A 23,300-nucleotide genomic window follows, 5' to 3' on the forward strand; every position below is an offset into this window, starting at 1 on the left:
CCTATTGAAACGTATGCATTTTTTTAAAACATGGGAGTCAATGGGAACCATATAGAACCGTATGTGCGTACGGTTCTATCCAGTTTTCACGTACGGTTTTTGACTTTGCACAGTTTTTTCTTCAATCAAACAAGTGAAACTTTATACATAATCAAATGAAAAGTTAAAAACGTGTACGTCTTTTTCTTAAAAAGCGGATGCAACTGGACATTTTGATACAGTTTAGTAAGGTTTTGAGGAATCCGGTTTCTTTTAAAATTTTTTTATCAAAAACCTGAAACAGGAACTGTATTGCAAAAACGTGATGTCAACCCAGCCTTATTGCTGACCCTTTAATATATACGTTTAATGGGAAAAGGCATATACCTTACCGGATGCTGAAAACACAAGCCATTTCACACTGACTTACATTATAAAAAAAAAGACAGTAAAGTAGGCTGCATTCACACTATGTTTGCAGCCTACTTTTGCCCCGTATCTGGTTTTGTGACCAGACCTAAAACCGTGGTATACTATGGTTTTAGGTCCGGTCACAAAACCAGATACGGGATAAAAATGAGCCGCCCGGAGTCACTGTCTGACTCTGGTCAGCTCATTAAAGTGAATGGCTTACGGTGCTGGTTCGGCAGATGTAGTGTGAATGCTGCCGCTTAGTTGACCGTGTATTTGCATAGGGCAAAATTCAATGGTAACAAAAACAGTGAAACTGAGACAGAAACGCAGTGTGAACCAGGTGTATATTTCACAATCATTTTTTTGTTTTGTTTTAATTTTTTTATAGAAATGGATTCTGCTTTTCGACATACAGAAGCATCCATTTTTAGCATCCACTAACATATACGTTTTTTACTTTTAAAATGTATAAAGCGTATATGTTGAATATAAACTTAAACCCAGTGTGAACCTGTTATCAGGTCACTTTAAAAATTACCATTGTCACAATATTTACTCTCCCTTGGCCAACCCCTTGTTCCCTCCATATACATGAACATTCAATTTGGCTAAAAGTGGGTGCCTCCTGAATAGAGAGAGGAGGGGTAAACCGCTGCCAGATTTTTCTGAGAACAAAAGGAAAAGGCACTTGATATCCAACATGCCCTAACCACCCTCCCTTCCCCCAAAATCATTTGTCAGGAGAGAGTTGAGAGGCCGCCATACACCTTAGGCACCAAAATCATTGGGTTCGGATGGCTTTCTTCTAATGTAAATAGGGTCCCTTACAGTTATTCAGATTGGCCATATATGACCAATGACACTTGGGACAAATGTTCTTTCCTGAATAATTTACCTGACTATCGCATGAAAATTTCACACTCGGTCAGCCGTCAGCTACAATCATTGTTTGTTATTAAATTGTTCAATTGCACTTAATTTGTCACACAGACGTCAAAATTTAGATCATTCAGGGTTTTAGTGAGACCCCTCCGATCTTTAGAAATAAACGGTGAAGAGCACAGCAGCGTGTTTCATTTCCAGGCACGTGATTAGTCCATCTGATTGCCAGAGAAGGTCTCAATTATAGTCTATGGTAATGAAGTTCACTGTCGTGCGCTTCACCTGGCTATTTGCAATGATCGAAAGTGGTCTCAGCACTAAGACCCAGAACGTTTGACTTGTCTGTGTGGCATGTCAAAAATTTAAAGGGGTACTCCGCCTCTAGCATCTTATCCTCAATACAAGTCTATGGGAGGGGGCGTGGTGGCCATCACGCCCCGTCCAATAGACTTGCATTAAGGGTACGGGCCATGACATCACGAGGGGCGGAGCTGTTACATCATGATGATCCGGCCCCTGTATCGTTCGTTATTATGCACAGAGCGAGTGTGCTCTGTGCAATAATGAAAGCAGGGTGCCCCAGCAGAGAGATCCCGGGGGTCCCCAGCAGCGGGACCCCGGCGATCTGACATATTATCCCCTATCCTTTGGATAGGGGATAAGATGTCTAGGGGTGGAGTACCCCTTTAATACAATGATAGTAACACTTTAAAATTCACTTATAAACGATGATCCATTTTTACAACTTTAAACATTATATTTTTCTCTCTATGAGACCTCACAATGTTACCCCTGGACCAGGTCTCTTAGAACTGGCCTGAACAATTTTGGACAACTGCTTAGCAAAAAACAACAGTGAAGGAGTCTGACAATGAGACTACATTGTATTCTAGAATTTCCCTTTATTCTAACATCCATGGCCAGCTTGTTATCTTCCACCGATCAACAAACACTTTAGGAATTGTGATGGGTGGAGGTTTTTGCTGTGGTGAACCCCACACCCTTCAGTTTTCTCAGCTGTCTTCATTTAGCTGTACAGGTGATATCTACACTGCTCAAAAAAATAAAGGGAACACTTCAACAACACAATGTAACTCCAAGTCAATCACACTTCTGTGAAATCACACTGTCCGCTCAGGAAGCAACACTGATTGACAATCAATTTCACATGCTTCCTGGCTGATGTTTTGGTCACTTTTGAATGGTGGCGGTGCTTTCACTCTAGTGGTAGCATGAGACGGAGTCTACAACCCACACAAGTGGCTCAGGTAGTGCAGCTCATCCAGGATGGTACATCAATGCGAGCTGTGGCAAGAAGGTTTTCTTTGTCTGTCAGCGTAGTGTCCAGAACATGGAGTCGCTACCAAGAGACAGGCCAGTACATCAGGAGATGTGGAAGAGGCCGTAGGAGGGCAACAACCCAGCAGCAGGACCGCTACCTCCACCTTTGTGCAAGGAGGAGCAGGAGGAGCATTGCCAGAGCCCTGCAAAATGACCTCCAGCAGGCCACAAATGTGCATGTGTCCACTCAAACGGTCAGAAACAGATTCCATGAGGGTGGTATGAGGGCCGGACATCCACAGGTGGGGGTTGTGCTTACAGCCCAAAACCATGCAGGACGTTTGGCATTTGCCAGAGAACACCAAGATTGGCAAATTCGCCACTGGTGCCCTGTTCTCTTCACAGATGAAAGCAGGTTTACACTGAGCACATGTGACAGACGTGATAGAGTCTGTAGATGCCGTGGAGAATGTTCTGCCGCCTGCAACATCCTCCAGCATGACTGGTTTGGTGGTGGTTCAGTAATGGTGGGGGGAGACATTTCTTTGTGGGGCCACACAGCCCTCCGTGTGCTTGCCAGAAGTAGCCTGACTGCCATTAGGTACCGAGATGAGATCCTCAGACCCCTTGTGAAACCATGTGCTGGTGCGGTTGGCCCTGGGTTCCTCCTAATGCAAGACAATGCTAGACCTCATGTGGCTGGAGTGTGTCAGCAGTTCCTGCAAGAGGAAGGCATTGATGCTATGAACTGGCCTGCCTGTTCCCCAGACCTGAATCCAATTAAAGGGGTTCTCCACTGCCCTGCCTTCCGGAGCTCCGCTCGCAGCGTCCGGAAGTTTATTACTCCGAACGCTGTGTGCGGGCTTCCGCGTTCGGGCCCCCCCCCCTCGTGACGTCACACCCGCCCCCTTGTGACATCACGCCCACCCCCTCGTGACGTCATGGACACTGCGAGCAGACCTCCGGAATGCAGGGCAGTGGAGAACCCCTTTAAGCACATCTTGGACATCATGTCTCGCTCCATCCACCATCAGACTGTCCAGGAGTTGGCGGATGCTTTAGTCCAGATCTGGGAGGTCATCCCTCAGGAGACCATCCGCCACCTCATCAGGAGCATGCCCAGGTGTTGTAGGGAGGTCATACAGGCATGTGGAGGCCAAACACAACTGAGTGTCATTTTGACTTGTTTTAAGGACATTACATCAGCCTGTATTGTGGTTTTCCACTTTGATTTTGAGTGTGACTCCATATCCAGACCTCCATGGGTTGATACATTTGATTTCCATTGATACATTTTGTGTGATTTTGTTGTCAGCACATTCAACTATGTAAAGACGAAAGTATTTCATATGATTAGTTCATTCATTCAGATCTAGGATATGTTATCTTAGTGTTCCCTTTAGTTTTTTTTTGAGCAGTGTATATCTATAGCTCTTATTTAGCAGTCCAGGAAAAGCTAACAGGAGTGAAATGGGCCTTAGGCTAAGTTTCTACTTGTTTTTTTTTTTTTTTTTTTTTTTAAACAACAAGAAAAAAATGCCTACTCTGCCGCAAGCCGTTTCTTCGGCCAAAAAACGCTGTGGCCAGATGATAGCTGTAAATCAATGAGAAATTGCAAAATTCTTTTTCCACGTTTTTTTAATCCTTTTGGTGTTTTTTCACTCTTTTTTAGCTCCTTGGCGGTTTTGCAAAGTCGCAGCATGTTGAACCAATGGTGTTTTTCCCCCTGAAATCGTGGTGTTTTTCTCATATAGAAGTCTTGAAAAACTGTCAAGAAAAACGACATGTGGGTTTTAACTTTGGCGTTTTTGCAGGCGTTTTTATTCTTTTTAGCGATCCAAAAAAAGTGATGGAGATACGTTTTTTAATAAAATTTCGTAGGGTACCATTAAAAAATAAATAAAAGATACAGTAGTGTAGGAAAAAATTGGCAATAAAAATGTAGCCGACAATAAAAATGTAGCCGACAATAATAAAAATGTAGTGTGTGTGTGTGTGTGTTTTTTTGTAGTACTACTACTTACAGCATGGAACACACTGTTCCATGATGGGAGTAGTAGTACCTGTACTAATTGACAGATCACCTGGGTCAGTTGCCATCCTTCTGTATAATTTATAGATGCGGAGGGCCGCTCTTCTATGGTCCCCTGCACTGCCGTATATATATACACCTATTCATATTTCCCGCAGAGAGCTGTGATTGGCCAGATGGTTCCAGCCAATCACAACTCTCTGTGGGAAATATGAATATGTGTATATATACACGTCAGTGCAGGGGACCATAGAAGAGCGGCCGGCCGCATCTATATATTATACAGGACGATCACAGTGGATGTCAGGAGTGACATCCGCTGTAATATTTCCTTAACTGCAGGAACTACTGCTCCCAACATGGAGCAGAGTGTGCTCCATGTTGGGAGTAGTAGTAACTGCAGTTAAGGACAGATCACAGTGGGTATCACTCCTGACACCCGATGCGAACTTCCTATCTGTTGCAGAGATGTGGAGCTGCTCTATACATTGCTCGCATTTCTGCTCTATCCTCTGTCCAGTGATGTGAATAGAACATCACTCAATCATATTTCCCGCTGAGAGCGGGGATTTGCTGCCATCATCCGGCCAATCCGCACTCTGGGCTGAAAATATGAATGAGTGATGTTCTATTCACATCACTGGCCCGAGTACAGAGCAGATATAGGAGTGCTGTATAGAGCCGCTTCGCATCTCTGCTATATTATGGACGATTGCATCGGGTGTCACGACTGACACCCGGGGTGATCTGTCTATTAGTACAGGTACTACTACTCCCATCATGGAACAGTCTGTTCCATGCTGGGACTAGTAGTACTACCTGAAAATGTTTAAAAAAAAAATAGAGAGGAAAAAAGGGAAACACACACTTTATTAAAAATGTATTAAAATTTTGTTATAAAAAATATTAATTTAGTTAAATAAAAAAAATTTCCATCACTACTGCATCCTTTTTTTTTATTTCTTTTTTTTTGGTACCCAACAAATTTTGGGTACCAAAAAAAAACACCAAAGAGGCCAAAATGCAAATTTCTCTCAAATGCAAAAAACGCCAGAAAAAACGCAAAAAAAAAAAGAAAAAAACGCCAAACACAGGAAAATGCTGTGGCATTTTTCTGGTGTTTTTTTGGGCCACAAATAAAAACAAGTAGAAACTTAGCCTTAGAATCCAGATCCCAATGATATAATGCAATTATCAGTATTACTTTATACTAGGAAACAAGAGAAAAAGTAATAATAAGCAAAAGTAATTTTCAGCCTTACATATCATGGCCCGTCATAAAAATTATACTAACAATGTTAGGACAAAAGGCCTACAACCTGCCAGGTGAATGTAAAAAAGAAGCGCTATTTACATAACATGGCCAGGACTGCGCTGTTCATTAGCAATTGCATGGCCTCTGCCTTTTTACCAAAGAGCCTCAAGCTTTATATGTTTCCATTGTCCCTGTATCGGTTTGGCTTCTCTTCTGTTAGGCTTTGCATGTTGCTGTTTTATTATTATGTTAAACTTATGTTTATTTTGGGCAGCGGTATTTACAACCAATGACAAACAAATTCATTCCCACACTTATACATGCTGCTTTTACATATATCTAGTTTTATCAGTTTTTATACACTAAGTCAATAACAAAGCCCATTTATACCCTATAACTGAAATCATATAAATAATGGTCATAATAATACATTTGTTGCTGCTATGGCTTTAAAACCCATAATTTACATAATGCTAGGTGGAAAAAGAATGGAGAAGTGGCCGTGCATGTGCAAGGATTACTCTTTTCACATCTATGCAAGTTACAGAGCCAGCTGAGCACACTGCCATATCCTAAGGCTATGACACAGGCATACCCCTTTATATAGGACACTCCTAATGAACTGTACACAGTGATGGCACAAGTACAACCTTGTACATGCCTCCGTATGAATTGTCCAGGTGGAAGCTGTATATTTAGCGCTAAAAATGGACTAAGATTTCGTCATATGGGAACTCTTATGACACGACACAATAATTTGCATTATGTGTCATTTGTTCACAAATAAAGTAAAAACAGCATTATGAACAACTCAATATAGCCAAAAATGATCAGAGGACAATGCAAACATTGCCATGTAACTTTCCCATATTCCTCCAAACTAATCTCTGCTATTGAATGAACAATAGGATTACAGGGGGTCAGGCAGGAATGCAGACATGCCATGAACAACTCCATGGAGGAAGACACAGCTGTAGGGCAAAAATAGTTATTTATGGTGGCTTTACATGCCATAATTATGAAAATATTGAGCTTGTATAGAGAAAGTTTATATGCCTGGATTTTTGATACAACTTCGGTGCAGCCATTCTTTCCAATGCGGAGTGATCACAAATTCCAATTTACACTTGACAATCACGTCTGGCTACTTTCACACAAAGCTGGCTGTGGATTTTCAGCCACAGATTTGCTTGCAGCAAATCCACAACAAATTACAGTACCGGATCCACAACAAATGGATGTAAATTAGATTTTAAAGCCTTAGGCTTGGTTCACACAGTGTATTTTCAGGCATATTTTATTGTAAAAAAAAACTTTGCATCTGTATTTATTAATATTGATGTGCTCTATGTTAGGCTACGGAAAGTGGTTGTTTGTGCACATAATGGGGGAGATTTATCAAAACCTGTGCAAAAGAAAAGTTGCTGAGTTGCCTATAGCAACCATTCAGATCCCTTCTTTCATTTTGCAGAGGCCTTGTTAAAAATGAAAGAAGAGATCTGATTGGTTGCTATGAGCAACTCTTTACTTTACCTCTGCACAGGTTTTGATGAATCTTCCCCAATATGTAAAAATAAAGAATGTATTTTTTTCTAACCGTTTCAATAAGTGACGTTATTTATTTGCTGCTGCAACACCGAAATAAGATATTGAGATAAGTGCACTGGATACATAAAATAAAGATGAATAAATCTTTATTGAAAACAGACGAGCTTCCTCGGGGTCGAGGAAGCTCGTCTGTAGTGAAACGATCCTTGGGGTTAGGGTAGGTAAGGTCTGGCACCCTTCTTGGATCACTTCTGTTGCTAATGCTTAAGTTCATTAGTTTCAGTTAGTACTTTTCTTCTTTATTGCTTTATGCTACTATGTATTGTAATTCTGTATTCTAACTTGTACCCATGCTCATAGGGTCCTCCATACCTACTTTTCTGCTGTAATCTGGTGCTTTTAATAGTATGTCTCCTGTTTTTTATATATGTTTTCAATAAAGATTTATTCATCTTTATTTTATGTGTCCAGTGCACTTATCTCTATATCTTATTTCAGAGTTGCATATTTATCAGTGCATTCTTACCTACTGTATGTAGCAGGGTATTTTTCTGTCGGTGATCACTATCGAAGCTATAGAGCTTCTAAAGGCGGCCAACGCCAACTGAATCAGTTGTTGCTAGGATCGTGCGGACATTGCCCTCCCTATAGACGGCAATGTCTGCGGAGCAGATTTTGTCTAAAGAATGGACAAGACCAGGGGTCTCAAACTCAAATTATCTGGGGCCACTGAAGGTAGCAGCTGGATGAGGCTGGGCCGCATGCGCCATTCACATATAATGCCCCATCATGCGCGCTCATCATCCACCAGCAACACCCCCCACCAGCAGTAACACCCTCATCATCCACCAGCAACACCAGCAGTAGCATCCCCATCATCCACCAGCAACACCCCCCCATTCCCCCTACCCCCCTGTGGTAATAGCATGAGCTGAAGGATGATGGGGGTGCTACTGCTGGGGGGGAAGCATTAGGTAGGAAGTGGTTTCCCCACATTAGGAAGGTAGCAGTTTCCCCACATTAGGTAGCATAGTTTCCCCACATTAGGTAGCCGTAGTACAGTTTCCACATATTAAGTAGCCTTAGCATAGATTCCCCACATTAGATAGCCTTAGCACAGATTCCCCACATTAGGTAGCCTTAGCATAGATTTTCCACATTAGGTAGCCTTAGCACAGATTCCCCACATTAGGTAGCCTTAGCACAGATTCCCCACATTAGGTAGCCTTAGCATAGATTCCCCACATTAGGTAGCCATAGCACAGTTTCCCCACATTAGGTAGCGCAGCACAGTTTCCCCACATTAGGTAGCGCAGCACAGTTCCCCCACATTAGGTAGCGCAGCACAATTTCCCCACCTGGACTGTGCAACTTACGTCTGCCTGTGGGGACTTTCTGGCGGAGATGCGAGTTCTAAGTGACGTCATCGCACACGCTGTGCAGGACGTCGGCGTCCCTGCGCAGCGCTTGCGATGACATTACTCACCACACACACCTCCACCAGGAAGTCCCTCCAGGCAGATGTAAGTAGCAGTTTAGTGACGAGGCAATAGTGACGGGGCAACAAAATATCTGTGGTGACCCACGTGATGGTGGGACCACGGGGTGTAGCGGTGTAGGCGGTGGGATCAGATGGTATTAACCCCTGGGGTAAGATGTTATTAAAGGGGTATTCCAGGAAAATTTTTTATATATATATATATATATATGTATATATCAACTGGCTCCAGAAAGTTAAACAGATTTGTAAATTACTTCTATTAAAAAATCTTAATCCTTTCAATAATTATCAGCTGCTGAAGTTGAGTTGTTGTTTTTTGTCTGGCAACAGTGCTCTCTGCTGACATCTCTGCTTGTCTCGGGAACTGCACAGAGTAGAAGTGGTTTGCTATGGGGATTTGCTTCTAAACTGGGTGGTTCCCGAGACACAAGAGCACTTAGACAGAAAAGAACAACGCAACTTCAGCAGCTCATAAGTACTGAAAAGATTAAGATTTTTTAATTGAAGTAATTTACAAATCTGTTTAACTTTCTGGAGCCAGTTGATATATATAAAAAACGTTTTTTCCTGGATAACCCCTTTAAACATTAGTGTTTGGGACGCCAGAGTGGTTTTTGGTACCTGAACCACACGAACGGTATCTCCGCTATTCCAATTGCTAGTTAAGGAAAGGAGAGTCCACAACCAGTTATGGTTTAATGGAAGCTTTACTGAGTTTAAGACAATTGGTATTATGTTCACAGCTAGGCCAGATTCCCAGAGAGGTGGCAAGGAACTCAGAAGACCTTGCAGCTTGCTGGGACCAATTATACTTGTAATAGACTTGAGACAATTATCTTGAGGCTTGACTATATGCAGGACTTGACTACTTGTAGTGACATAGAGACATAGACTTTTGACTTACTGGAATGACTGTAGCTTTGTGGCCTTCCAGGTAGCTGAGCACTAGCACTGAGATCTCTGGTGTTTGCTGTGCTCAGTAGCAGATGGAATCTGAGAGAAATAGTAATGGCCACTCCTTTTTATAGTGGGGGCTGGACTAAGGCCCATTGGTCAAGCTGTGGGTCATAGGTTAAGCTGGTGCTCTTTGGGAGACCATGTGACAACAAATCATGTGACTGCATGACATAACATGTGACAGACTTACAGGTCCTTGAGACAACCTCTCACAGGTCCTCTGCTCTACCTATACATTAGGACCCTGTCTATACATTAAAGCAATATACAAAACATTCTGGAAACAACAGGGGGAGACCCCACAGGGGAGCCCCCAGGTCACTGAGGGTCTCAACCTGACAGGGCCTAAGGGTAGTACAGAACCATGTCCTGTACTGGGATATTACATATCCACCACTAAAATTCCATAGTGTGCACTGTACAGCAGAATTTCATTGCCAGTTATAGGATTGCACCAACATTTTCAAGGCTTTCAGACTTTCCCAGAATTTTAAAACTGAATTCCACTCGGAAATTCCGCTGTATGAACCTAGCCTAACTGTCATTAGGAAAAACATTTGCTATGTCATGCAGACAAAATCAGGAAATGCCAAGGGTGTGTGTGCAGCCTTATCCAATCAGAGCTCATCTCACTCACTGAACTGCTCTGGGCTGTGTGTAGCAGAGTGAGGGAGGGAGTTCTCCCCGGTATGGCTTCAGATGATGTCACGCCTGCTGGGGAACGCCCCTTCCCAGTCTGTGAATCTGACTGAGCAGAAAATACAGAGCAAGATCAAGGTAGAAAACTAAAAAATAATAAAAAATAAAGGCAGGGGTGGTTTATCATGGGGGCAGTGAACTGGGAGGATTTTAAAATTTAACAAGATCATGACAGGTACTCTTTAACATGTCTGCACAAGATGTCAAAAGTTTTCTTTTAAATGACAGTAAGGCTTTAAGAAATCTCTCAAACACTGCAAAAAAAATGCATACAGAAATTTGCAGTGAAATTGTCCTGCAGTGCAGATCTAAATTTGCAGGATGTCAATTTACATTGCAGGTCTGTTGCACATTTACTGCACATTTTGCCCTTTGAGATAATTTGTAACATAAAAATCAATCCTACTATAGCAAGGGAGGGGGGAGGGAGGGGAGGGGGGAGGGTATGGGGGGGGGGCTAAGAAGGGGAGATGTAATAACAGGTGCAGGTAAGGGCCAGGTAGTGTTCAGAGAAAATTAGGATTGTTGGATTTGTAGGTGCGCAATGGTTGCCAAGTGGCATAGTATGCGTCGTATGAGCGCGTAGTCCAGCTAGATAGTTCCTCCATCCTACATATCTGTGCGACTTTAAGCAGCTAGTGTGAGGTAGTGGGCGGGTCTGATTGCCTCCAATGGAGGGGGATTAAGCACTTGGCCACCGTCATTTCATTTTTTTAAGCTTTTTTCTTGTGTATTTTCTAAATATTTTAATGGATCCATAAAAAGTAACTTTTTACAGAAAGCTGGTGACTGGAACCAATCCTCTTTTCTGTGGATGTCTATATGGGAACTCGAGCTCCATGTCATCAATGCTCCCCTGGACAGCTTGCATAACCTGATCTTCTATACACTTGTACTGGTGGTGGTGAACTTTTTATCTTTTTCTCTATAAATCCTTCACATCTAACTAAGAATCATTTATCATAACAATCAGATTACAGGGTAATATTTAGAACATCTGTAGTACTGTTATCTTAGCTTTATGACAAAATATATAACCATTTTGCTAGATGTATAATACATTATAATACAACCAAAATGTAAAAGGAATCTCCAGAATGAGCATCGAAATGTTTTTGAAAAAATTCTTCATTTATTTTTACTTTAGAAGAATGTTCTCATAACCTCCCTGTTCCGATTTTTCATATGTCGTGTGGGATTTTCTCAAGTTCTTTTATGATAATAAATGTATAGTAGGCGGGAAGGGACTGAAGGAAAACTCTTAACTCCTGACTACAGATCAGATTACAGCTCCATCGAAAGCACAATGTGGGGGTTGAGTGAAACTTCAGAAAAGGGAAGGGCTGTCCAAATATCAGTCACACTAATGTGTCTTCTGTGCACAGCACTCCATACCAGGCAGCATGCACACAAGCCTATGTTGTGGGAAAGTTCAACTTCCTTCACACTTGCGGATTTAAATTAAAGGAATCAGCAAAGTTGCACTTCTAATGTGCATTTTTAGGGGAATTTTTTATTTGTATATTTTGTACAGGCATTTTTCCTGCCATTTTTGAAGTTTAGAAGAGAAAAAAAAAACTAATATCTAAGTGATGCTGCATTTTGATAAAAACACCAAAAATAAACAGAAACTTTAACATTACAAAACATTAACTTTTCTAAATTACTTCATAAGAAAATTGTATTGCCTTTCTATAGAAATCACAATGATTTCTATAAAAAGGAAATACAATTTTATTATGAAGTAATTTAGAAAACTAAGCCATTTATAAAATCATGGCTTTGTTCAAGCTGAAGCACAGACATGGACAAAGTCCAGTAAGTGAGGGTGGTCTAGCACTCCTCTGTGCTCTCTCCTGTCTAATAGGAAATATGGTATCAATAAAATGTACAGATCACGGCGCACAAAATGAGCCCTCATACCACCGCTTATATGGAAAAATGAAAAAGGAATAGGTCATCAAAATAGAAAGATTTTAAAAATACTAATTTGGTTAAAAAGTTTGCGATTTTTTTAAGCGCAACAATAATAGAAAAGTATGTAATCATGGGTATCATTTTAATCATATTGACCCACAGACCCATTACATCACTAGTCAGGTGTTAAAAGGGAGCCTGTGTAGGTAGTAGTTTTTATTGTTACCATTTTTGTTTTGATTGAACTTTTTGATTAACCCCTTCAGGACCAACCCCATTTTGGCCTTAAGGACCAGAGCGTTTTTTGCACATCTGACCACTGTCACTTTAAACATTAATAACTCTGGAATGCTTTTAGTTATCATTCTGATTCCGAGATTGTTTTTTCATGACATATTCTACTTTAACATAGTAGTAAATTTTTGTGGTACCTTGTATCCTTTCTTGGTGAAAAATCCTAAAATTTGATGAAAAATTTGAAAATTTTGCATTTTTCTAACTTTGAAGCTTTCTGCTTGTAAGGAAAATGTATGTTACGAATAACATTTTTTTGATTCACATATACATTATGTTTACTTTATGTTTGCATCATAAAATTGACGTGTTTTTACTTTTGGAAGAGACCAGAGGGCTTCAAAGTTCAGCAGCAATTTTCCAATTTTTCACAAAATTTTCAAACTCGATATTTTTCAGGGACCAGTTCAGTTTTGAAGGGGATTTGAAGGGTCTTCATATTAGAAATTCCCCATAAATGACCTCATTATAAAAACTACACCCCCCCCAAAGTATTCAAAATGACATTCAGTAAGGGTTTTAACCCTTTAGGTGTTTCCCAGGAATAGCAGCAAAGTGAAGGAGAAAATTCTCACATGTTCTTGTAGACCCAATTTTTGAATTTTTGCAAGTGGTAAAAGGAGAAATTTTTTACTTGTATTTGTAGCCCAATTTCTCTCGAGTAAGGACATACCTCATATGTCTATGTAAAGTGTTTGGCGGGCGCAGTAGAGGGCTCAGAAGGGAAGGAGCGACAAGGGGATTTTGGAGAGTACATTTTTCTGAAATGGTTTTTGGGGGGCATGTTGCATTTAGGAAGCCCCTATGGTGCCAGAACAGCAAAAAAAAAAAAACACATGGCATACCATTTTGGAAACTAGACCCCTCGGGGAATGTAACATGGGATAAAGTGAGCCTTAATACCCCACAGGTGTTTCATGACTTTTGCAAATGTAAAAAAAATAAAAAATTTTTACCTAAAATGCTTGTTTTCCCAAAGATTTAACATTTAAAAAAAGGGTAAAAGCAGAAAATAGCCCCCAAAATTTGTAATACAATTTCTCCCGAGTACGGCGATACCCCATATGTGACCCTAAACTGTTGCCTTGAAATAAGACAGGGCTCCAAAGTGAGAGCGCCATGCGCATTTGAGACCTAAATTAGGGACTTGCATAGGGGTGGACATAGGGGAATTCTATGCCAGTGATTCCCAAACAGGGTGCCTCCAGCTGTTGCAAAACTCCCAGCATGCCTGGACAGTCAACGGCTGTCCGACAATACTGGGAGTTGTGGTTTTGCAACAGCTGGAGGCTCTGTTTTGGAAACAGTGGCGTACCAGACGTTTTTCATTTTTATTGGGGAGAGGGGCTGTGTAGGGGTATGTGTATATGTAGTGTTTTTTACTTTTTATTTTATTTTGTGTTAGTGTAGTGTACTGTATTGTTTTTAGGGTACAGTCGCACGGGCGGGGGTTCACAGTAGTTTCTCGCTGGCAGTTTGAGCTGCGGCAGAAAATTTGCCGCAGCTCAAACTTACAGCCGGATACTTACTGTAAACCTCCGTCCATGTGAGTGTACCCTATACGTTCACATTGGGGGGGAACATCCAGCTGTTGCAAAACTACAACTCCCAGCATGCGCTGACAGACTGTAAATGCTGAGAGTTTTAGTTTTGCAACAGCTGTAGGCACACTGGTTATGTATCACTGAGTTTGTGACCTAACTCAGTGTTTCACAACCAGTGTGCCTCCAGCTGTTGCAAAACTACAACTCCCAGCATGTACGGTGCATGGTGTACGGTGACTGCTGACAGTTGTAGTTTGCAACAGCTGGAGGCACACCGGTCGTGAAACACTGAGTTAGGTAAAAAAAACTCTGAGTTTCACAACCATTGGGCCTTCAGCTGTTGCAAAACTACAACTCTCAGCAGAAACCGACAGCCAACGGGCATGCTGGGAGTTGTAGTTATGCAACCAGCAGATGCACCACTACAACTCCCAGCATGCACTTTAGCTGTTTGTGCAAGCTGGGAGTTGTAGTTATACAACAGCTGAAGGTACACTTTTCCATAGAAAAAATGTGCCACCAGCTGTTGCAAAACTATAAGTCCCAGCATGCCCATAAGGGAATGCTGGGAGTTGTGGTTGTCTGCCTCCTGCTGTTGCATAACTACAGCTCCCAGCATGCCCTTTTTGCATGCTGGGAGCTGTTGCTAAGCAACAGCAGGAGGCTGTCACTCACCTCCTGCTGCTGCTCCGGGACACAGGTCAGTCCCTCGCCGCCGGCGCTCCTGGGGCCCCGATCCCAACTTTGATGCCGGGGATCGGGGTCCCCAGCTCCCGGGGTCCACGTCCCGCACCCGCTCACATCCTCTGGAAGAGGGGCGGAGCGGGTTGCGGGAGTGACACCCGCAGCAGGCGCCCTGATTGGTCGGCCGGTAAACCGGCTGACGAATCAGGGTGATCGTGAGGTGGCACCAGTGCCACCTCACCCCTGCAGGCTATGGTTGCAGAGACGGCCCCGATCAGCCAGTAATTCCGGGTCACCGGGTCACTGGAGACCCGATTGACCCGGAATCGCCGCAGATCGCTGGACTGAATTGTGACCCCCCTGGGCGATATGCCGCGATGCATGCTGAACGATTTCAGCAGGCATCCGGCTCCGGTCCCCAACCGGCTAGCGGTGGGGACCGGAATTCCCACGGGCGTATGGATACGCCCTCGGTCCTTAAGGACTCGAAATGCAGGGCGTATCCATACTCCCTATGTCCTGAAGAGGTTAAAGTGGTTATCCACCATAAGGGGATTTTAGTATGTACATTCCAGACAGTAATAGACATGCTTAGGAAGGATCCGTGCTTGTCTGGAATTACCATAATGCTGAGTTTTCGTGAACTGGCTATTTCCTGTTTAAGTTTGTTCCCTTAACCCCTTAAGGACCAGGCCATTTTACACCTTAGGACCAGAGCGTTTTTTGAACATCTGACCATTGTCACTTTAAACATTAATAACTCTGGGATGCTTTTAGTTATCATTCTGATTCTGAGAAGGTTTTTTCGTGACATATTCTACTTTATTTTGGTGGTAAATTTTCGGCTTTACTTGCATCCTTTTTTGGTGAAAAATCCCAAAATTTCATGAAAATTTTGAAAATTTTGCATTTTTCTAACTTTGAAGCTCTCTGCTTGTAAGGAAAATGGATATTCCCAATAAATTTTATTTTCATTCACATATACAATATGTCCACTTTATGTTGGCATCATAAAATGGACATATTTTTGCTTTTTGAAAAAATTAGAGGGCTTCAAAGTAAAGCAGTAATTTTCAAAAATTTCATGAAAATTGCTAAATCTGAAGGGACAGATGTTACAGAACTACAACTCCCAGCATGCCTGGGCAGTCTAGGCATGCTGAGAGTTGTAGTTTGGCAACATCTGGAGGGCTACCGTTTGGGCACCACTGTAACAGTGGTCTCCAAACTGTGACCCTCCAGATGTTGCAAAACATCAACTCCCAGCATGCCCAGACAGCCTTTGGCTGTCTGGGCATGCTGGGAGTTGCAGTTTGGTCTTCCTAGTGGTTGCCACAGTAAAGATCACTTTACTTTCACTTTCAATTCCCCCCTCCCCCACAGTAGTTTCCCTACCTGACCCTGGATCCAGCAGTCTCCAGCAACGATCGGGGTCTCCAGGCATCTTCTCCTGCAGGTACCAACCTCCATCTTCTCCCCACGATCCCCTCGACATCCAGGGGTGGCAAGAACGGGGGTTGCCATGGCAACCCACTGTCCTGCTCTGCCATTGGTCAGAATCAATTCTGACCAATGGCAGGGGATAGGAGGAAATCTCAGCATTGCGACTTCACTCCTACCCTTCAGGATGATCTGGGCTGTCACTGACAGGTCAGATCATCACAATTTTCCTGGTGATCGGGTCGCCAGAGACCCGATCAGCCCGGAATAGGAGAAAATCGCATGTCTGAATTCACATGCGATTTTCTGCGATCGCCGACATGGGGGGGGGGGGGGGGGTCCCGGGACCCCCCCGCGGCATTTGCACGGCATGCCTGCTGAATGATTTCAGCAGGAATGTTGTTCCGATCTCTGCCCGGCGTGCGGCAGAGACCGGAGAAACACCAGGACGTTCTGGAATGTCCTTGGTCCTTAAAGCCCAGGGTGCGGGGACGTTCCAGAACGTCCTTGGTCCTTAACTGGTTAAGCTACAAATCCCATGATTGCTTGCCTTTAAGTTTGAGGTCACTTTTCTTCCTCCCACACATTAAAACACACCTGTGATCCCTTCCATGCAATAGACCAGTGTTTTCTAACCAGGATGCCTCCAGCTGTTGCAAAACTACAAATCTTGCAGAATTATCTCCCTCCCACCCAGTGGACGCTCCACCCATTGAAGCAGACAGACTACTTTGAACACCTGATTAGTGATGTAATGTCTCGGGCCACACTGCAATCTGGGAAAATGGCAGTCATTTTATATGCTGTTAAAAATTAACATCGGGGCAAAGATCACATAAGAATTGCTAGACCTCCATGAAACAGAGGTACAAACACTATATTATGATATTATGATAAGATGTTTTTCGGCAGAGTACCCCTTTAAGACAGGGTGTTGGCTGTGTATTACAACTGAGATCCTGATACTAATCATGCAAGCCCCTGCTGGAGCCATGGCAGGTGATTTGCTGTTCAGGCACAGAGCTGAGCACCTGTCTCGGAGGCAGGAAGAAGACAGAAGTAAATGGAACCAAACAGTAGCTGCAGGAGGACTGGGGGTAAGTACGTTTTTTTACATTTTCTTATAGCTCTAGTAGTATAAGATTTTTGTTATACATGCCGGAATACCCCTTTAAGGAGTAACACGCCCCACCAGGGTGTGTTACTCCTTAAACCCTTGCCACAAACGAATGTCCATTTGCGGCTCCCGAGGTATGACGTGCTCTTGGCAGGTGAGCGCGCATCATACCTGGTGGGTCCCGGTTGCTATAAGCAACCAGGATCCATGGCTAATGCCGGACATCGCCGAAATTTCACCACGGCGTCCTGAATAGCTTGCAGGATGCAAGGAGGATCCCTTCCTGCCTCCTCGCTGTCCAATCGCCTGAGATCTATGGCATCGTACTGATCAATGTAAGTGATCAGTGTATTGCATGTTATATCACCGAAAAAAACACTAAGACTTAACCTTTAACCTCTTAAGGACCCAGGACGTACGGGGACGTCATCGCACCCTGGGCTTTAAGGACCCAGGACGTCCCCGTACGTCCTGGCGATTTCCGATCCCTGCCGTGCGCCGGGCAGAGATCGGAACGGCATGTCTGCTGATATCCTTCAGCAGGCATGCCGTGCAAATGCCGAGGGGGGTCCCGGGACCCCCGCATATCGGCGATCGCCGGAGATCGCTTGCGAAATCACGCAAACGATCTTCGGCGATTCGGGTCATTCGGGTCACATGTGACCCGATGACCTGGAAATAAATGGTGATCGGCGGTGTACAATTACACCGCCAATCACCTGCAGTTGCTGGGGAGCGGTGACAATACTGTCACCGCCCCAGCAACGCTGCTATTGGCCGGCGATCATCCGGCCAATAGCAGAGCAGCAGAGGAGGGGTTAACGGTCCCTTCCCGCTGCTGGACCCGCTGTTTTCGTTCAGTCGGCGGGTGCAGCAGCAGGAAGAGGACCGTTGATCCCCCCTCAGAACTCCGGAGCCCCTCAGGAGCCGTAGAATAGGGAAAGCTGAGTGCAGGGACAGGTAGGAGCAAATAAGTAATAAAGTGTAATAAAAGTTAAAAAAAAAGTTTAAAAAAAGTTAAAAAAAAGAACCCCCCCCCTCCCCCCGACCCCCTAATAGGTCCCCAAGGGTCCTATTAGGGTCTGATCCCGGACCCCGGGTCCTATTAGGGGTTCAGGGAGCTGCGTGTGCCACCCCCTTTTTTATTTTGGCCGCAGCTTTTTTTTTTTTTTTATTAAAAAAAATCCCCCCCCCTGACCCCCTAATAGGTCCCCCAGGGTCCTATTAGGGTCTGATCCCTTACCCCGGGTCCTATTAGGGGTTCAGGGAGCTTCGTGCGCCACCCCATTTTTTTTTTTTTTGACCACAGCTTTTTTTTTATATTACTGTTATTACACTTTTTACACCAAGCACCACACAGTACATACTTCCCCGCCCCACCCCCGCACACACCCCCTCCCTCCCGCCAACGTAGAAAAAAGGCGATGGCCTATAAACTCTATAAACTCTGTGATAGTACCTCTGGGTACACTTGCAGGTTTAGAGTATATGAGGGACGAGATTCCCGTATTGAACCCCCAGATTGTTCCCCCACTCTGGGTGTTAGCGGGAAAATCGTTTGGGACCTTATGCACCCATTGCTGGATAAGGGTTTCCACTTATACGTGGACAACTTTTATACCAGCATCCCTCTGTTCAAATCCCTTTCCGCCAGATCCACGTCCGCTTGTGGGACCGTGCGGAAGAATCAGAGAGGCCTCCCTCTAAATTTTGTTAAGACGCCTATCCCCAAGGGTGAGTCCCGTGCCCTGACCCATGATAACCTGTTGTTGGTCAGGTATAAGGATAAGAGGGATGTCCTTATACTCACCATTCATGGGAATGGAAGCACCCCTGTCCCTGTGCGAGGTACCGCGGGACCGGTCCTCAAGCCCGATTGTATTCTGGACTACAATCGGTATATGGAGGAGTTGATCTCTCTAATCAAGTCATCAAGCCATATAACGCCATGCGGAAAACACGGGCATGGTACAAAAAAGTTGCGGTCTACTTGGTACAGGTTGCCATGTACAACGCTTTTGTACTATCCCAGTACGCTGGCAACACAGGGACATTCCTCCAGTACCAAGAAGAAGTCCTAAGGTTCCTGATCTTTGCTGACCGGGAAAGAGCAGGCCGGACTTCCCAAGGGTCTGGAGTTATAGGCGCCAGGATCGTCCCAGGCCAACACTTTCCAGGTGAGATCCCCCACAGTGGAAAGAAGGGGCGATCCCAGAAAAAATGCAGAGTGTGTTACAGGAGGGGGATTCGGAGGGACACCAGGTACCAATGTGACACTTGCCCAGATAATCCGGGCCTCTGCATAGGCTGCTTCAGGGAGTATCACACTTCCATGGAGCCCTAAATTTTCCCTTTTCATTTTAATTTTCCATAATTTGACCAATGTACCAAGTCCAGAGTACATTCCAAAATATAACCCCCATAATTCACTAAATTGCCCCAAAAAAACTGAAAAAAAAAAAAAAAACCTGATAAGACCTCTGGGGGTATTTTTTAAAAAATGGGTCATAGGTCACTGAGTCACTATCATCAGGGAATTTTTATGTTGCCTCAAATGCGCAGCGCTCTCTCTCCACCTGAGCGGGGTGCGCATTTGAGGCAACAGGTTAGGGATGGCCACACACATCACATTCCCAGAATGATGACTCAGAGCATAGGGTTTGGGGTGGGCATATTTTTTTTAGTTTTGGCTATGCTCTGGGTCATCATTCTGGGAACATAGCCTGTTTTATTATTTTATGATTTATAGTTTTCTGGCCCACTGTACCCCACATTACGGGCCTCTGTACCCCACCTGTCTACCCCAGTTACGGCCCGTTGTCCCCCATAGTGTTCCCCTATTTTAGGGCTCAGTGCTCCCCCCCATTAATGCTCCTTGAGGGGGGATCCCACATCCTGGCTGCTATAATAAGCTCAAGGCCCCTGACTGACTTCCCACTCCAAGACCTGGTGTGCACCCGCGGAGCAAAAATCATAAAAAATTAAGGTATATCCTTATTCCAAAGAAATGTATTTACAAATTTTGGGGTGTCTTTTCTGCTATTAACCCGTGTAAAAATAAAAAATTTGGGGGAAAACCCACATTTTTGTGAAATTTTTATTTTTTTATTTTACATATGCAAAAGTCGTGAAACCCCTGTGGGGTATTAAGGCTTACTTTACCCCTAGTTACGTTCCTCAAGGGGTCTAGTTTCCAAAATGTGATGCCATGTGTTTTTTTTTTGCTGTCCTGGCACCATAGGGGCTTCCCAAATGCGACATGTCCCCCCCCCCCCCCATTTCAGCAAAGTTTGCAAATGTGACTCCTTCTCTTCTGAGCATTGTGGCACTCCTGCAGTGCACTTGACGTCCACTTATGGGGTACCTCCATACTCAGAAGAGATGGGGTTACAAATTTTGGGGGGTATTTACTGCTATTAACCCTTGCAAAAATGTGAAATTTGGGGGGAAACACACATTTTAGTGAAACAAAATAAAAACATTTTTACATATGGAAAAGTCGTGAAACCCCAGTGGGGTATTAAGGCTCACTTAATTCCTTGTTACGTTCCTCAAGGGGTCTAGTTTCCAAAATGGTATGCCATGTGGGGTTATTTTGTTGTTCTGGCACCATAGGGGCTTCCTAAATGCGACATGCCCCCCTAGCAAAATTTGCTCTCAAAAAGCCAAATATTACTCCTTCTCTTCTGAGCATTGTAGTTCGCCCGTAGTGCACTTAAGGGGAACTTATGGGGTACCTCCATACTCAGAAGAGATGGGGTTACAAATTTTGGGGGGTGTTTTCTGCTATTAACCCTTGCAAAAATGTGAAATTTGGGGTGAAACACACATTTTAGTGAAAAAAATTTTTTTTTTACATATGGAAAAGTCGTGAAACCCCTGTGGGGTATTAAGGCTCACTTAATTCCTTGTTACGTTCCTCAAGGGGTCTAGTTTCCAAAATGGTATGCCATGTGGGGTTATTTTGTTGTTCTGGCACCATAGGGGCTTCCTAAATGCGACATGCCCCCCTAGCAAAATTTGCTCTCAAAAAGCCAAATATTACTCCTTCTCTTCTGAGCATTGTAGTTCGCCCGTAGTGCACTTAAGGGGAACTTATGGGGTACCTCCATACTCAGAAGAGATGGGGTTACAAATTTTGTGGGGTATTTACTGCTATTAACCCTTGCAAAAATGTGAAATTTGGGGGGAAACACACATTTTAGTGAAAAATAATATATATTTTTACATATGGAAAAGTCGTGAAACCCCTGTGGGGTATTAAGGCTCACTTTATTCCTTGTTACGTTCCTCAAGGGGTCTAGTTTCCAAAATGGTATGCCATGTGGGGTTATTTTGTTGTTCTGGCACCATAGGGGCTTCCTAAATGCGACATGCCCCCCGAGCAAAATTTGCTCTCAAAAAGCCAAATATTACTCCTTCTCTTCTGAGCATTGTAGTTCGCCCGTAGTGCACTTAAGGGGAACTTATGGGGTACCTCCATACTCAGAAGAGATGGGGTTACAAATTGTGTGGGGTATTTACTGCTATTAACCCTTGCAAAAATGTGAAATTTGGGGGGAAACACACATTTTAGTGAAAAATTTTTTTTTTACATATGGAAAAGTCGTGAAACCCCTGTGGGGTATTAAGGCTCACTTAATTCCTTGTTATGTTCCTCAAGGGGTCTAGTTTCCAAAATGGTATGGCATGCGGGGTTATTTTGTTGTTCTGGCACCATAGGGGCTTCCTAAATGCAATATGCCCCCCAAAAACCATTTCAGAAAAACGTACTCTCCAAAATTCCCTTGTCGCTCCTTCGCTTCTGAGCCTTCTACTGCGCCCGCCGAACACTTTACATAGACATATGAGGTATGTGCTTACTTGAGAGAAATTGGGCTACAAATACAAGTATAAATTTTCTCCTTTTACCCCTTGTAAAAATTCAAAAATTGGGTCTACAAGAACATGCGAGTGTAAAAAATGAAGATTGTGAATTTTCTCCTTCACTTTGCTGCTATTCCTGTGAAACACCTAAAGGGTTAAAATGCTGACTGAATGTCATTTTGAATACTTTGGGGGTTGTAGTTTTTATAATTGGGTCATTTGTGGGGCATTTCTAAGATGAAGACCCTTCAAATCCACTTCAAACCTGAATTGGTCCCTGAAAAATTGTGATTTGGGAAATTTTGTGAAAAATTGGAAAATTGCTGCTGAACTTTGAAGCACTCTGGTGTCTTCCAAAAGTAAAAACTCGTCAATTTTATGATGCAAATATAAAGTAGACATATTGTATATGTGAATAAAAAAAATATAATATTTGGAATATCCATTTTCCTTACAAGCAGAGAGCTTCAAAGTTAGAAAAATGCTAAATTTTCAAATTTTTCATCAAATTTTGGGATTCTTCACCAAGAAAGGATGCAAATTACCAAAAAATGTTACCACTAAGTTAAAGTAGAATATGTCACGAAAAAACAGTCACGGAATCAGAATGATAACTAAAAGCATTCCAGAGTTATTAATGTTTAAAGTGACAGTGGTCAGATGTGCAAAAAATGGCCGGGTCCTGAGGTGTAAAATGGGTGGGTCCTTAAGGGGTTAATTGTATCATTAAAAGAGGAGACAACTCCTTAAAACCATCAAAAAGAATAATAATGTTGGGGGTCCAGGTCACTATATTTAGGTCAGTGGCGGATCCAGCGGGGGCAACGGGGTTGCTGCCCCCCCCCCCCCCCCCCCGAGATTGCTGCCCCTCCCGATACTAGATTAGTGAT

The sequence above is a fragment of the Hyla sarda genome, chromosome 3, assembly GCF_029499605.1.
Source record: "Hyla sarda isolate aHylSar1 chromosome 3, aHylSar1.hap1, whole genome shotgun sequence".
In the NCBI taxonomy this organism is placed as follows: domain Eukaryota; kingdom Metazoa; phylum Chordata; class Amphibia; order Anura; family Hylidae; genus Hyla; species Hyla sarda.